Genomic DNA, 6,000 nt, shown 5'->3' with positions numbered 1-6,000 from the left:
TAACTCGTATGGTCTAAACTTTTTTGGCCGAACCATCACTTTGCCAAGACTTATGTGGCATAAGGCTCGTTTCGTCTAAAACTCTTTAGGCACAATCATTAAACACCTAAGTTTCGTTTGCTCAAATTTATGTTCGTCCATACCTATGTATAATCTTGTTTCTCGTAATGTTATCTTAATAAATAATATATTAAGTATGTAGTAAATGTACAAGTTGTGGTATTTTTCTCCTACATCCCGAAAATCACGATATTGTATGATCAAAAAATCGAAAGTTAACGACCAATATAATTATTACAAACCCCATGAGATCGAAACCTAAAAATAGGTGCGACGACGAGCAAAGCGAGGAGGAGCGTGTTAGGTGCACATGTTCATCAAAACCAAAGCGGAGCGCAGCGAAGCGGAGCGGAGCGTTTTCCAAACAGCGGAAACAATACAAGGCACCAGTTTGCGCTATGTAGGGAGACGCTCCTTCAAAGTTAAAGCCAAACGAATATTATTACTTTGTATAAACCTAATAAACCTATGCCATAGCATTAATAGGCTATTCAAGATTTGGCCATACCATTATTAGGCTAAACAATGTTATGCGAAATAACTTTTTACTAAACGAGATTTATGCCATACGATTTTCGGCGTAACGAGATTTTGACCAAACGTTACTATGCAATACGAGATTAGGCAAAAAAATCTTATGCCAAAAAAGGTAGAACCGCTCACCGTATCGTGGAGATGGGAATGTTGAACCGCTCTGAGACCGTCTGGAACGTGAGTCCTCGGCTCACGCAGTCCGCCGCTTCCTGGAATATTACATAGGTTGGTTTGACTATTTATAAGCAATGAACATTGCACAGGGATGTATCTTGGTTGACTAATGCGCAAAAAAGCTTATAAAAAGTTATACAGAATGTTGCAAAAAGGGTAAGTTCATATAGCAAACCCAAACGGAGTGACTCAGAGCGGGTCATTTTAAACAACTTTTGAAAATTCTCGACAATAAATACTCAAAAATCGTAGAAGAACATTTGTTCAGTATTAATACTTACCGGTAATTTATAGCCACCTACTTTCGGCTTGTAAACCACTTTTGCAACACCTGTAGATGGCGCTTGTAAAATGTTCTAGGAGTAGGAATATCAGTTAGTTAGGTAGTAGGTAACGTAACAGCACCAGTAATGGACACCTTAAGGATTTTTTACAAATGATTTGGCTGTTACTCGCACAGTTATTAAGTTAGAATATTGAAAGTTGGTATGAATCGTAGGAATATCTTGCCGTTTAAGATGAATGTACACTAGCTCGATTTAAACTATTGGTATTTCAGGAAATTGCATATTTGTAAAATATGTCCTAAAACCACAGTAATGGACACCCAACCTCCAGTTATGGACACCCAATGTTGGACAGTGATTTTTTATTGGATAAAAGTATAAAATATTGTTTTATGCTTATATTATTATAATTGTAACGATGATTAGTAATCATAACCGTTTACACAAACAGGCTTGGTTGCCAGTTACACTATGGGAAACATCAAAGTCGGTAGATTTAACTTTCTGAAAAAAAAAGTTTTACAGAAACACAAAAAATTCCAGTTCAACATTATAACTTTTTTTCAACTTTTTTTTTGGAGGTTAGGTGTCACAGTGTAAACATTAAATAATTTAGCTCTTGATAAAATTTAATAAATACTTACATAAATAGAGTAGTACTTCATGACCAAGTAAAGTTTGTGACACTATTATACCCGCCAGCTATATATATACTGCAAGAATATTATCCATTCATTGTTTGGGTGACATAACCTATAAGTAATTTCATAAACAATGGAATCAATAATGAAATCACTGGAGGATATGAAGGAGCTCTTTGGGAGCAGCATGTCCAGCTTCCAGGAACAACTGGACAAGAAATCCCCGAGCCCCCCAACCACCACTGGACTTGCTGCAGAGTTCAACACATTCCGGACGTTTATCATGTCTGCCCTGGCAACTCTGCAGCAACAAGTAGACTTCCTGGCGCGGGGCATGGACGCTGTTGAGATGAGGAGCCGCCGCAAGATGCTGCTGGTGAATGGTGTCCAGGACAGCAAGGACGAGAACACCATGGCGGCTACCATCAAGGTGCTTGCCGAACATCTCGCAGATCCCGAGCTCATCAAGGAGGACAATGTGAGACAATGTCACAGGTTAGGACGCAGTGTAGGTGACAAGGCCAGACCCGTTGTGTTAAAACTGAAGGAGGCTGCAGTGCGAGACAAGATTTGGTTCTCCAAGACCAAACTCAAGGGCACTGGAGTTACTTTGACGGAGTTTTTAACCAAGCCGCGTCACGATACATTCATGGCGGCTAGACAGCGAGTCGGTGTGACGCGATGCTGGACGAGGGATGGGTGCGTATTCGTGCTCAGCCCGGATGGTAAGCGGCACCGAGCAGTCACTGTCGCCGAGCTCGATGTGGTGTGTCCGCCGTCGCCGGTAGCAGGATCGTCGTCGTCCGATAATGCATCGACAGACGTTGCTAAAAGGAGTGGTGAAAGACCCCCATCCACTAAAGCTCGTCCAAAACGGGCCAACATTCAGAAATCTTCGTGATCATCTTAGTGTTCCGCTTAGTCTCTGTTTTGTTCATATTTTATTATTCTACCTGTAAATTTCACTTTTGTAACTTGTTTTTGTTTCCATTATTGATAAATGTCACAAATTTTAGCTGTCATTTAGTTGACTTTGACATCTATCACAGACTATGTTTATTTTTATTTATTCTATGATAGTGCTTTGAAACTTAAAATATTTATATAACGTAGTCTGTGGCTATCGAATTCGGACAGCTGGCGGGTGTATGATACGACTTTGTAGTACTTGCGTATAGTGCTGCTTTGTTAATATTAGGCACATATTATTTAGTTTAACTATTTGTTTAGATATTATTTATATTTATATTATATTATAATTAATTACATATACTATATAGGTACTTGCAAATTATGTCCATACTGAATGAAAGCACTGATGTTGAAAACTACCTCTCTTGTACGTCCGATGATGAGCTGAACAGCACAGGTAGTAGTTTTCTAAGTATCCCGTCCCTATCAGAAACCCTTATATCGAATTACTCTGATGTTCCAAAAAATTTTAATGTCATTCACTTCAATGCCCAAAGTATTCCGGCCCACTATTCTGATATGCTGGCAACGTTTGATAACAAAAATGTCCATGCTATATTAGTTTCCGAATCCTGGTTAAAACCATGTCTACCTACAACATCATATTCTCTCCCTGGTTTTCGGCTAATTCGAAATGACAGGACTGGCAGTGGAGCGGGGGGAGTGGCTATTTATCTTCGTGCCCACATTCCTTTCACTGTCATAAGTATGTCCGCACAACCCCCTCCACAAAATTCTGGTGAACACCTGTTCATAGAGGTAACTCTTTCACAGCAAAAAGTATTTCTCGGAGTCTACTACTGTCCTACTCTTCGTTATAACTTTTTTCCCTCATTTGAAAAGCTTCTTGAAGACTTTACTTCCACTTACTCTCATATAATTTTAATGGGTGATTTTAATACTTGCCTTCTCAAAAACGATACCCGTTCTTCGTCTCTAGTGTCAATCTTGAATGCGAGCAACTTAAATATTCTTCCCCTCCATGCTACGCATCATTTCCCCAACTGTAATCCGTCTCTTCTAGATCTAATAATAGTTTCCTCCAATAATCACGTTGCTAAATTTGGTCAATGCAATGCCGATGCGTTTTCGTATCATGACTTGCTTTATCTTTCCTACAAAATTCGCCCCCCTAAAGCCAAGCCGAGGATACTTCTGCAACGATGTTTTGGTAGCATGGATGTAGAAAAGCTGCGGTCTGATGCTGAAAAGCTAGATTGGGGATCTATCCTAAGCGCCAACTCAGTCGACGATAAAGTGGAGCTTCTCAACTCTTTACTGGAAGACCTTTATGACAGACACGCTCCAGTCAGAGCAATTAAAATGAGACACTTGCCAGCTCCGTGGCTTACTGACGACATAAAAGCTCTGATGCATCGTAAAGCTTCATCAAAATGCAGATTCAAGTGTAATCCTACAGACCTCAACAAAGACAAATATATTCTAGCAAGGAATCGCTGCAACAAGGCGTGTAGGGACGCTCAACGACGCCATATCCACGAATCTGTACAAAATGGAGATCCGGTTAAAGTCTGGAAATTCCTTAAAACATTAGGAGTTGGGAAAATTCAACATAGCTCTTTCCCCAAAGATATTAATATAGACTCATTGAATCAACACTTTTCCTCAAGCTCATTTCTCAGTGGATCTAGTAAATCTGATACACTTTCTCGTCTCTCATCATTGCCAACCCCTAACTACCCCCCTTTTACTTTTAGCCAATTTAGTGAATGTGATGTTAAGAAGAACTTAGTTTCCATTACATCAAATGCAGTTGGAAGCGATGGTGTTAGTCGAAACATGATCATCCCCATTATTGATGTCGTCGTCCCAATAATAACCCACATCTTTAATTTTTCAATTAATGCAGAATCTTTCCCCGTAATATGGAAAGATGCACAAATTACTCCCATTCCTAAAAAATCCAACCCCTCCTCATTCTCAGATTATCGTCCCATCTCTATTTTAAGCTTCCTCTCCAAGGTGTTTGAACGATTGGTGCATCACCAATTAAATTCCTTCCTTTCTCAAAACAATGTCCTTAATCCTTTTCAGTCCGGCTTCCGTTCAGGCCATAGCACGGTCACAGCGTTAATTAAAATAACAGACGACATCCGTTGGGGTATGGAAAAAGGTGAACTTACTGTGTTGACACTACTCGATTTCAGTAACGCCTTCAACACCGTTGACTTCGACATATTGCTAGGAATACTGAGTTCACTTAACATATCTCCAGGAGCTATTGGCTGGTTTCACAGTTACTTGCGTGGCCGACGGCAGAGGATACGCATTGAAGACTCCTTCTCAGCGTGGTGTAGCACCAATGCCGGAGTCCCGCAAGGTGGCGTCTTATCTCCACTTCTTTTCGCCCTATTCATTAACGGCATATCCCAAAGCTTTTCATGTTCCTACCACTTGTATGCCGATGACCTTCAAATATATTGTCTATCACCTCCACAAGAACTGCACAATGCAATATCTAGGATGAACTGTGACCTCAACAATATCTCTGACTGGAGCAAGTGCCATGGTCTAAAGGTCAACCCTACGAAGACCCAAGTCGTATTGGTTGGCAGTTCGAGGCTGAAATCTAAAATAGACTGGCTTCAGCTACCCCTCATTGCTTTCGATGGCGTTACGATTCCTTTTGCTGACAAGGTCAAGAATCTAGGCATCTTTATCGACAGTAATCTGACTTGGGCGCCACAGATCGGTGAAGTCAGTCGGAAAATTTTCGCATCATCCGCCAGTTTGAGAAGACTGCGTAATTTTCTGCCTACCGCTACCAAAATCTCGCTTGCACAAACTCTTCTACTTCCGATCCTCGACTACGCTGACGCCTGCTATTCAGATATCACAGAGGAGCAACTTAATAAGCTTGAGCGCCTTCAAAACTTTTGCATACGTTTCATATTTGGTTTACGCAAATTTGATCACATATCCGAATACCGCACTAAGCTCAAGTGGCTCCCAATCCGCCTTCGCCGGAATGCTCATATTCTCTCCTTACTCTACTCTGTGCTGTTCAATCCCTCAACACCGGCGTACCTTAAAGAGCGCTTCGTTTTTAAACTTCACGCAGACAACAGGCCGATGAGATCCTCACAAAGGCTTTTGTTGGAGCTTCCAACGCACACCTCTGAGTTTTATGGCAACTCCTTCACAGTAACCGCCATACGGCTGTGGAACTCACTGCCATTGGAAATCCGTTGTGCAAAATCAGCTTTTGCTTTCAAAAGACAAGTAAAGGAATATTATCTGTCCATCATTTAATAGTACCTACCTACGTATAAATCTTTATATAAGTATATGGTATGTATGTATATATATAA

The sequence above is a fragment of the Plutella xylostella genome, chromosome 30 (assembly GCF_932276165.1).
Source record: "Plutella xylostella chromosome 30, ilPluXylo3.1, whole genome shotgun sequence".
NCBI lineage: Eukaryota > Metazoa > Arthropoda > Insecta > Lepidoptera > Plutellidae > Plutella > Plutella xylostella.
Note: the sequence above shows the minus strand (reverse complement) of the source record.